This window comes from Schistocerca serialis, chromosome 1 (assembly GCF_023864345.2).
Source record: "Schistocerca serialis cubense isolate TAMUIC-IGC-003099 chromosome 1, iqSchSeri2.2, whole genome shotgun sequence".
Lineage (NCBI taxonomy): Eukaryota > Metazoa > Arthropoda > Insecta > Orthoptera > Acrididae > Schistocerca > Schistocerca serialis.
The window spans coordinates 710,772,877-710,785,370 of NC_064638.1; positions in this window are offsets into that span (position 1 = coordinate 710,772,877).

The window sequence follows — 12,494 nt, forward strand, 5'->3', positions numbered from 1 at the left end:
AAAGGACTCCGTTTTGAAGGAGCACATAGAAACATAGAGGATATTTGCATCAATACTTCAAAGACTGAAGGTGGATGTGGCCTACTTACTGTGACTGCAGCTCTCATTAGCAGAGAGAAAAGATTCATTCTGATGCAGAAAGAGGTCACGATAATTGGCTGGACCTACATTCACATCCGGCCAATTGTCATAGCTAATTACTCGACTTACTGTGACTTCTGAGCAATTGTCCTAGCCTCCTGGACCACACACGCCTCCGCCCACACCCTACATTCATCCAGGTTCAGGGCTCGAAAGACGACATGTTTAATTTTCTTAAACTTTATCCAATTTAAGTGAAATTTCGCAGAGCAGGTTCGTACAGACTTCTAAGTGCTACATTCACTTTCAAATTCGAATGGGTAAGAATTGAGGGTTGTGATGGTTTTGGCTACCTAGTTTAGTCTATTTTTCAGGGTCGTCTGGCTAACCACTTTCAGTTAGAATGCAACTTCACCGAAAGACACACAAAATAAGATATCTGTAGAGATTTTTGACAGGGTACACAAATAAAAAAACAAATATTCTTGTATATTTATAATTTTTTGCATATACATTTAAACACTGAAAACCATTCTTTCTTAATGCTTATTTGCTGTAGTTTTAATAACATCCAGCTTGATTTTTAACTTATAATTTCAATCTGCAGCTGACTAATAAAATTCTTTTTCGAACTAGTAATTTGTCAAAAGCACACATATCTAATTCTTTTCTTGGAACTATCCTATCACCTTAAAATTAGCTCCGTTCCTTCTTGTATTCCTCGTCTTCTTATGTGTGTACTGCACACTGGTCTCCTCCAAGTTTCTGGATAATTTATGTGCAAAACTTTAAGCTTCTAGCTTTTGAAAACGAATGCCTGTTGAACATAGTAATCACTTCTGTTTTAAGCTTTGCAAATGGCTTTTCTGTTGCTAGATGCACTGTTTCCAGTCTACCACATTTAGATACAAATGTGACCATCCTTTTTTAGCAGATCAAAATGGGATGGAAGTTTATAAACAGATTTTTCAGGCATCTATCTTTTCCTACCTGTATTCCAATGTATGACGACTTTCCACCGGTATTTACAGTTAATGTTGATATTTTGCATTCCGAAGTTGCATTCATATTTTTCCACACACCGTGTTTAAAATTAGATGAAACGCTTGCTTGCATGTCTCCATTTTTCTAATAACAGTTTACACTGATGTGACAAAACTCATGGAATAGTAATATGTAGATATGCACATGGCGATAGTATCGTGTACACCAGGTATAAAATGGCGGTACACTGGCGGAGCTGTCATTTGTACTCGGGTGATTCATGTGAAAAGGTTTCCACCGTGATTATGGCCGCACGACGGAATTAACAGACTTTGAACGTGGAATAGTAGTTGGAGCTATACGCATGGGACATTCCATTTCGGAAACCGTTACTGAATTCAATATTCCAAGATCCACAGTGTCGAGAGCGCGCCGAGAATACCACACTTCAGGTATTACTCTCACCACAGACAACGCAATGGCCTTCACTTAACGACCGGGAGCAGCGGCGTTTGCGTAGAGCTGCAAGTGCTAAAAGACAAGCAATACAGCGTGAAATAGCCGCAGAAATCATCATGGGACGTACGACGAACGTATCCGTTAGAACAGTGTGGCGAAATCTGGCGTTAATCGACTACGGCAGCAGATGACTTACACGAGTGCCTTTGCTAACAGCACGACATTGCCTGCAGCGCGTGTACTGGGCTCGTTACCATGTCGACTGGACCCTAGACTACTGGAAAATCATGGCCTGGTCAGATGAGTCTCGATTTCAGTTGGTAAGAGCTGATGATAGTGTTCGAGTGTGGCACAGAAACCACGAAACCACGGGCTCAAGTTGTCAACAAGGCACTTGGCAATCTAATGGTGGCCTCATGATTGTGTGGGCTGTGTTTACATGGAACAGACACGGTCCTATGGTCCAACTGAACCGATCATTGACTGGAAATTTTTATGTTCGGCTACGTGGTGACCATTTGCAGCCGTTCATGAACTTCTTGTTCCCAAACATGCCACGGGGCCACAATTGTCATCGAATGGTTTGCTAGAACATCGTGGTCAAATAGTACGAATGATTTTGCCACTCCGATCTCCCGATATGAATCCCGCAGAACATTTATGGGAGGTCAGATCGTGCACTAAATACTGCACCTGCTCCTCTGGGTACAACGTAATGCACCTGACCGTTCTTGGCATGCTGTGCACACAACGACAGAGAGATTGCTGCTCAATGCTGCCTCAGTCTTCGACGACAGTGTTTGAAGTTTTTGAGGATTATTGCTGCGAAGACGCACTGAGAATTCTAACTCCTAAGTATGGGATTCATGCAATTGTGGACGGCTGTAGAGGCAACATGACTTAAAATTTCTGCAGAGGACTTCCAACGACTTGTTGAGCCCACGTCACGTCGAGTTGCTGCAGTACACGGGTCAAAAAGAGGTCCGCTGCGATATTAGGAGGTATCCCATGACGTTTGACACCTCCGCGTGTATTCTTTCTTAGTGGCAATTGTTTTTGCCAGATACTCCAGTTCTCAATTTTTGAGTTCACCATCTTCAATTACTACATTTATTTCGCGCACACATATTAACGTACTTAAATGAGTGATTCTGAAATAGGGAATGATTTAAGTCTGTTTGATCAATTAGTTCTTTTTCTTAAGTGGAGGCAGACCTCTCGACAGTCACCTCTACTTCCACACCACATAATTATACTGTTGTACTGGGTTTCGGCAGATAGGCTATTCAGCTCTATGGACAGTGGTGGTAAGACATACGCTAATCCTAAGGTATCTAAAAAAAGTTTTATGCAAAACTAAAAAAAGTTACGTCACTGTAAAGTAAAACAAAACAGTAACCAAGATAATGCAGTATATTCGAAAGTGCACATTGTGGCACATCTGTGATATCACAATGTTATCCCAGCTAACATTCAGTACCACACTGCATCGCTGGGTACAGCTTGATGCATCTGATCGCCCTTGGCATGCTGTCCACAAAGTGATCGAGAGATTCCTGCTCAATCCTGCCTCAAAGTTCGACGGCAGTGTTTGAGGAAGGTTTCTACAAGGATGCATTGACAGTTCCAACTGGTCTCAATTATGGGATTCACGTTAGCAAATACCTAAAGGGCAATCCAGTCAGATGTTTCGCTCTTCTTGGAGGAGAGCCAATCCATTCGGATGACTCATAACTCTTGGCGGAACTTGTTCACGAGGTAAGCACGATGTGCTCTTTCGTTAACGTACTGAAAGACCACCTGTGTTGGTGGTGGTGGTGGTTAGTGTTTAACGTCCCGTCGACAACGAGGTCATTAGAGACGGAGCGCAAGCTCGGGTTAGGGAAGGATTGGGAAGGAAATCGGCCGTGCCCTTTCAAAGGAGCCATCCCGGCATTTGCCTGAAACGATTTAGGGAAATCACGGAAAACCTAAATCAGGATGGCCGGAGACGGGATTGAACCGTCGTCCTCCCGAATGCGAGTCCAGTGTGCTAACCACTGCGCCACCTCGCTCGGTACCACCTGTGTTGACTATAGTCTGGATAATTGGTTGGAGGGATCTGTCGCAATACGGTACATTCTCCAAATTAATCACAATAGCAGTCCTCTTCTGTGTCCATCCGTCACAATCACTCAACATACATTTTCGTCCGCGTTGTGACTTTGAAGATGTTTCCCCCTTTCCCTGTATGCGGTATAAATTTTTGTCACAGAAACACGGAAAACTTCGGCTACCTTGATTACGAAAACACTCACCATACGAGCACGAAAAATTTGTCCACGTTCGAATTCTCTTACCTCCGAATGAATGCACTCACAGCTAAACAGAACACCAATCTGACCACAACTGAAACTTGCACTATATTGAGGGCAGCAGGTGTTCAATCAAATACAATGGTGCGACCTTCAGACTCGGCTAGGAATTTTATTTCTGTTCAAGCATGAATTTCTCGCAGCGTTTGCGTAATTTTGTCCAGTCCCTGTAGCTGTACAAGTTGACATTCCTAGAAACTAGGCAAATATTTAAAATGTCGAAACTTTCTTTTTCTGTGGACAGAGTCGTCGTAGGATTTCTAACTTTGATACAGCGCGTCACTTTTTCTGTGTTTTGTCATTGCACATTTTTTTCCATTCCAAATCGAGAGCTAAAGAATCAAAACGAAGCGAAAGTTTAAATCTTACAAACTATTGTGAGTAATTACATTTTTAAATTAAAAATCGGACATGGTATTTCAAGCCTCGCCCGTACGGGATACAAGATACTGTACATCACAGACTCCCTTAAGACCCAAATTTTTGTTTGGTCCAAAGGGTAAGGCAGGCACTTTAGCTTCGCTCCTTCTAAATAAGAAACTAGTGTCCCACCACGTGCACTACCTCTGTCCGTGCGCAAAGGGTGTTAAATGACTTCGATAGCCGCTCATGATGTTCACCAAACCTAACGTACCCCGAGATTGGGTAATGGTCCTGCCACGTAAAATCAATCAGCATGTATTTGAGATCTTCATCAGCTGGGTCATGGGATTATCAAAGAAGCGTATGTGGGATTACCATGGTTGCACGACAGTTGAATTCATCATCTGACTGAAATAAACAAGTTACATTCTTCAAGGTCTACGTTCCCACGAGCAACATTACATCTCCTTCTTCCGTGCGACAAAATTTAGGTTAGACCTCTGTTCCTACGTCTCTTGGACGCTAATCATCGAATCAGTGCCCCATCTAAAATCATCCTGCAGTCCCTATCTCATAGTTCCTGTGTTAAATTGCGATGTTTATTCAAAGCATGTTGTCAGCTGATTGCTATGCGCAATTCTCGAAACAGACTTAGTTCACTAAACGTTGTCCGGATTGACGTCAGGTATTCTGCTGTAAGAAGCGTCTCTGGAACCGAACCATGACGAGAGGACGCCCCTGTTTTCACAAGCTGCTGAATGATGTAGACGAGGATTGTCCGAAAAATAAAAATGCTGGCCCAACGAATTGAAAGAAACATTGTTTTTCCACAGTTGGTAGCAGTGAGACTTCCTCTCTTGCTTGCATGACGTGCCACAATTGACTAACTCTAAGCTGCGGCACCGCCGTGCGCGAAAATTGAGTTCCAAACAGCCGTGTCGATTTCAATTTACGTCAATGTGAACTTCGTGCTGTAATTTGTTTTCTGGACGAGAAAGGGGAATCAGCGCCTAAAGGCAAAACCCTAAGGCCGAATCCGTTAGTGGTGGAAAGAGGAACCAGCGCCTACAATAAATCACCACGTCTTTTCTGTGTTACAGATAACAAAAACGGAGCAATATCGTATTCCAAATTGCAGTAGAGAATAAGTGATGCCGAATAAGCCATCAATATTCAGAAAAACCAGAGCCAGAAAACGTCTAACCGCCATTAAAAAGGCTTAGCAGTGTTGAAATGAAATGTTCTTCAGAAAATAGTTTCAGGGAGATTTCGTCATTGTAAAGTGTGTATGCTTATTTAAGTGCCGAAAATTCTGACTGAAGAGGAAGAATTATATCTGATGGCTGTGACATTCATTACTTGAACGTCAAAGCCGAATCAATATTTTGTTGAAACAACATTTGCTGCTGAAAATGAGGATCAGTAGAAGGTGAGGCGACTGAGAAAGTAGTGGAACACTAGTTCAAAACAGTATCCAGGATCACTGTATACTGTTTATGGACACTGACAGTAATGATGTGTCGAGGTAGAATCTATACATCTTAAACCCTCCCCTTAAATTTCAAAACTTTTCAACTTTATTTCAGTGTTTTTGCTTTATGACCGTGTTCCGTTACCGGTATTACAGTTTGGCATCCCTCTTCGAAGTAGCGATGTGTGTGAATGAAATGTGTCATGATATTTTCATTAATATGTACTGGACAGTTCAAACAATTCATTAGATACTCTGGAGGAAATTAGGTTTTTGCATAACGCCAGCGTGCTGGGTACTGTGGGACAGCAACTAATTTTTAGATTGTAATGCAAGGAGGTACAGCTAGAGTTGCAACTAAAATGAGTACTTATTTAGTCGGCGACAGGTATTGAGCTACGCCCATTCTCAACACACAATTCGTTAACGAACATTAGTTGGGACCATGTACGCACTTTGTTTACTGACACTTTGTACAGACATTTTACTTGGTAAAGATAGGTTGATTTGAAAATGGGCATAGCCAGAAACCGGTACCGACCAAGTTAAACATCCATTTTAGTTGCAACTCTGTATAACTCTTCTTGCATCACGAAATTGGGTTTGATCATTGGGTTTGACAAGTGACATCTTTTGTCACGACATCTTCTGTAATTTTGCACTAAACAAAATTAGTTCACAATCGAATTCTTTCGTTTTACGTGTAATGATGTACTCTATGACAAGATGCAGCCTTTTTAAAGGGTTAACTACTCGTTTTGAGAACTGACTTGTATGATGTGTTTAAAATTGTAGTCTTCCATGTTTCATGTACAATCTTTCCGCACCACATATGCCAAACCCATGTGACGTCAGGAGGGCTAAAACTGTAGAGGAAGGCAGAGATTTGAATACATACAGAAAATAACTGAGGACGTACTTAAAAAAAAAAATGCTTTATACAACAAATAATATTGATACTTTGAAAGAGTTTGTCAGAGGAGAGCCGGCCGCGGTGGCCGAGCGGTTCTAGGCACTTCAGTCCGGAACCGCGCCACTGCTACAGTCGCAGGTTCGAATCCTGCCTCGGGCATGGATGTGTGTGAAGTGCTCAGGTTAGTTAGGTTGAAGTAGTTGTAAGTTCTAGGGGGACTGATGACCTCATATGTTAAGTCCCATAGTGCTCAAAGTCATTTGAACCATTTTTTGACAGAGGAGAGGAATTCGTATGGAACCGCATTAAACCAGTCAGACGACTCAAAAGAAAAATGACGCCCTTTGTCGCGGATTCAGTTTCAAGACTGTACGGAAGGTATGACGTAAACAAAATGTCAATGAAAGCTTTTGTTTGGTCCAAACGCCCTCCTCCACCCGCGATTCCGTGAAGAATCAAACTCCCATGTAGAGTACATGTGTTTACTTTACAAAACAGTTAATGTATTGAATATTTGATATTAAGCATAAAAGCGAGAAATAGTTTAGAAAAGGTCTGAACTTACGTTTAAAGCAGTTTTAAAGTCGCTAAGTGCTCTAATTGCTATCGAACAAAGGATGAGCGCTATTTTCCAACCAAAAACTAGTTTTTCACCCATTTTCATGTTTATGACGTCTTAGCTCCTGACAGTGTGTCGTACAATGACAGAATTTTGCACGAATATTGAATGTTATACGTTGATACTGGCTACATGTGTTGCGAATGGAATTAATATTAGAGAAGCCATAAATGAAAACATCATGCCTGGGGCAGAAGTTTCGCTACGTGAACAGAGCAAACGTAATAAACGAAAATCTTTTTTTTTTTTTCTTTCATAATTTGATGGGTATGTCTGTGTGGGCATGCGGATTTGAGGGCGGGGTTATCAGGGAGAAAAAGTTTCGTAAAAATTTGTAATTAAGTGTAAAGTTGGCTGGAAATCGTCACGTCACTAGTTCTTAAATACTGGGTGAATAGCCGGGATGATTCGAATGACGTGAGTTACACTTGCAAGTAGCCTCTTTGTATGTTGGCAGCGCTGTAGACTGTGTTAATATCGCTGCCAGCGCTCTGCGCCCTCGACAAGAGGTTCTGTGTTTGGTCGGACTAGGAGTTAGCGAGTGGACAGGGAAGTGTATGGACATGATGTTCTTAGTGGAGACTCAGTGTTGGTAGCACACGGGTTGTAAAGTGAGACGCAAGGAAATATATGAGGATGGATGTATGGTTGATAACATTTGGGCAGCGGAATTATTGAAAACTATATAATTTTTTGAACTAGATGTCACATGAATAAGGTTAAACTTTGTAAATACATTGTTTACTCTTCAGCAAAATCTTTCTTTCGCTACCAATATGCCTCCTAGTAGTTAGAGTCTATAGTAATTAGAATCTTTTTATTTCGCTTGCTGTTGTTGCTACTGGCTGTAATTGCTGTAGTTCGTGTTATGAAGATTTTCTGTGAGGTAAGTGACTTATGAAAAATAACGGGGTTTCCACTATCGGGATTCGTGACTGAAGTGATTTTAGGCAATTAACAGAGTTGCAGGTAGTTTCATATTCCTTTAATTTCATATTTTTTGGAATTTTATTATTGTTAGGATTTTTTGCAATTCAGGGCTATTCTTTTGTGTTAGTTATTGTAAGTCGTTGTCAATGTCTAGCAGTCATATTGCGCTGGGATTGTATATTGTGGGTAATAAATGAATAGGTTAAGTTTGAGTTGTCTTTGTCAGGGAAAATTCTGTAGGTCACCACTTTTAAATAAATAAAAAAAAAAAAGAGTTAGTTCCACACTGTCTCAGGGCATATACACATTTGTAACTGTAACACTTGTTTTTCCGCGATAAATTCTTAACAGAAGTTTATACCTCTTGATGAGGAAATTATGACAGTATTTTAATTTTTTAAATTGGGATAGTAATTATACGAAATATTGAAAATAAAACTTTTGTTGTCCCTGGGAGCCGCTAGCTATGCAGCATGCACCTAGAACCGGGTGACCGTGCACCAGATTAGTCGTTTAGTGATACAGATCTGGAATTCTTTTGGCCTTCTGTAGTTCGGTGTTGTACTTTTCAATGGAGAAAGGTGAATGCACGCCGAGAATTTTGAAAAATATAAATAATTTTGTGGTCCTTGTAAGGAGACATTCGCCAGTAGCAACAACTCCTACAGCGAGTCGAAACTGTTCATGGCAGTTACCTCTTCATACAAATTTAAAAATCAGCAGATTCGTAAACATTGTCAGTTACTTCTGCGAAAAAGAGAAGTTAAAGTACGTTTCTCCTGTGTTGATCGGCCTCGAAGAAGTCAGCGTGATGGTTCAAATGTCTCTGAGCACTATGGTGCTTAACATCTGAGGTCATCAGTCCCTTAGACTTGGAACTGTTGTGTCTGCAGAAAATTTTAATTTTTATTCTTGCTTTTGTGACCATAATAAGAGTCCAGGCCCCATAGGCAAACAGCCAGCCGACATTAAGAAATAGTCCACCAAGACGTAGGGACAAGATAAGCGGTGGAGTCTGCCAAGTATGGCTTGTTGATCAAATAACTTAGTGTTTGACTTCCTGCCAGAGGAAGCAGCATGAATCAAACTTTCGCAATGGAAAACGCAAACACCAGGGCGATAATACAGCAAGAGAGAGTGTCAGTCACGTGCGGAAAAGACTTGTGTGGGACCCAAGTTGTGTGCAGCTGCAAACGAAAGTGTCGTGTGGAACCGAAGGCATTCTTGCGCAAGCCGACCAATTAGAAACGAGAGTGTCGTGTGGAACCATAGGCATTCTTGTGCAATCCAATCACTTAGAAATGAAAGGGTCGTGTGAAACAAATTAACTCATGTGCACCCAAGTACATGAGAAACGAAATAAAAGGCCAGGCAGCCGAACAGCTAGCAGCAGAGATTCAGATGCAAATTCAGAGCCAGTGCCGGCAGTTTGGAGATTCCACAGCGAGACACCACGCCAGTGGGGCCGAGTAGGCCCATAGCAGCCGATACAGCTGATAAAGACTTCAACTATGAGAAGACGGTGATAGACCCTGGTGGAAACTCAGGAACTGCAGGTCAAGTAGGATTTTTAGTGTTTCATTGGAATAGTGTTGAACAGAGGCTGTCAGTATTTGTCTCAATTCCTTAGAGAGGTTTCAGTGCTAACCAAGAACAAGTGATTGCTTTGTACTTGTTTCTTATACGTACCGGCAATTAGCTTTGAAGTAGCAAGTCCGAATAAATAGACTGAATCTTACAAAGGGGTTTATGGTCCAACACCTCACACAAGTATATGTGAGAATAAACTTGATAGAAACTAACCAATCTTTTGTGCCTATTGCAATTCTGTAACCTATTTTCAGGAAACTTACTTGCTTCAAACCAAGGAGATTCTCTCCCTCTCATCTCCGATATAAAGGATGACAGCAATTTATAACTAAGCCATTGTCGTTAACGTCACGATTGCGCTACGCAGTTCGCACTTACTTCATTCTGATATAGTGAGACTGTGCCGGGACGCGACAGAACTACTTCAATCCAACTAACCAAAGGAAATCGCACACATCTATGCCCGAGGCAGGATGCGAACCTGCGACCACAGCAGCAGCGCGGTTCCGGACTGAAGCGCCTAGAACAGCTCGGCCACAACGACTGGCGAAGTCAGCTGGAATCATGACGACGGGAGAAAAGTCTAATTACTTAACAAGTAAATGAGGTACATTACCTGTTCAACAGGTCGTGTACCAGTGTGGCTATGTTTAACCCTAAACCATATCGCAGTGCTGGAGTTTCACCCCGGAGCTTTTGATTTGCAATGTGATATTTCATCTCATAGGTAACGAGCCACACAGCGAGATAACGCTTCATGAATTCTCAAAGTACATCTCCCTCTTTCGATATAATTATGGAAACACTGACACAGAATTTGATTAAAAAAATGTCAGAAATTTGCTGTAATTTATCTTAGTATCATTTGGTTCGTAAGATGGTAGCGTATGTCAGCAGAAGCCAGTGGCTCCTTCGAGCCTCCTCTGCAGCTTTCACTGGCGGCGTCACGCGCGCTATATAATATCCCCGGCCGTTTCGTCCCCTTTTATTGCGCCGTTTTCATTAAGCGGCGGTAATGGCAGTAACACAAAGTCGCGGCGTTTGCCGTGTGAGGCGGTGTTCGCCATGACCGCACACGGACTGCGGCGCTCGTAAATAACCTGCTCGGAATTAGTCGGCGCGTCCCTCGGCAGCCGGGACACGTGGGCGGGGATTGGTGAGGGGCAACGGGAGGGGGGAAGAGTACGCACGTGGCAGCCCCCACGGCAGCGCCACCTGGAAGTGGGGGTGGGCGCCAGCTGGCGGCATTATCTGCAGCCCGACAGCTTCCGGCGTCGGTGGGCCCTTATGGACCGCTCAGACGGCATTCACACCCCCACCACTATTCAGAGTAACTCTTGGATGTCGTGCGAGCCGCTCGAGCTGCAGAGGCAAGCTTTCATCCAGATAATATTCAAAAATGTTCAAATGTGTGTGAAATCTTATTGGACTTAACTGCTAAGGTCATCAGTCTCTAAGCTTACACACTACTTAACCTAAATTATCCTAAGGACAAACACACACACCCATGCCCGAGGGAGGACTCGAACCTTCACCGGGACCAGCCACACAGTCCGTGACTGCAGCCAATTTTCTCAAGAGTTGGTGGTATTACATATTTTAACATCAAACATAGCCGGCCGGAGTGGCCGAGCGGTTCTAGGCGCTACAGTCTGGAACCGCGCGACCGCTACGGTTGCAGGTTCGAATCCTGCCTCGGGCATGGATTTGTGTGATGTCCGTAGATTTGTTAGGTTTAAGTAGTTCTAAGTTCTAGGGGACTGATGACCTCAGAAGTTAAGTCTCATAGTGCTCAGAGCCATTTGAACCATCAAACATATACCACGATTAACGTACAGTCGGAAACGCCATAAAGTTAACAAGTGCTACCCCGTGAGTCCAAAAAGTTTAAAGGCTGCATTAGTAAAAGACAGATAAAATTAATATGGTCGTTTTAATGCTTCAGGTGTTCTACGTGGACAAGTCAAAAAGTGCTGGTTTTAATGCTTCAGGTGTACTACGCGGACAAGTCAAAAAGTATCTTCAATCTATTTTTCAACACGTCTCTCTAGTTGGAAAGCTTGTGGGTACCTTTAATGGACTTCGGTCTCTCAATATCTGCAAGACACAGAACCACCACTGTTGTGAGACTATTTTCAAAATCATACACAATGGATTTAATGCGAATGATTATAAATTTCCGGCCGCGGTGGACGAGCGGTTATAGTCGCTTGAGTCCGGAACCGAACGACTGCTGCGGTCGCAGATTCGAATCGTGCCTCGGGCATGGATGTGTGTGATGTCCTTATGTTAGTTAGGTTTAAGTAGTCTAAGTTCTAGGGGACTGATGACCTCAGATGTTAAATCCCATAGTGCTTAGAACCATTTTTTTCACTTCCATACATGGCTACGCTTCCTACAAATACTTTCGGAGAAGACTTCCTGACACTGAAATCTACACTCGATGTTAACAAATTTCTTGAATTTTATCCATAGTGAATGCTGTTGAACTCCATGTCTGTTCCTTTATATGGCGTGAAAAGACAAATTTATCTTCTTCAGAAACGCTTTTCTTCCCATATCCAGTCTACATTTTGTATCCTCTCTACTTCGACAGTTATCAGTTATTTTGCTTCCCAAATAGCAAAACTCATTTACTACTTTAAGTATCTCATTTCTAGTCTAATTCCCTCGGCAACACCTGATTTAAATCGACTACATTCCATTATCCTTGTCTTGCTTTTGTTCATG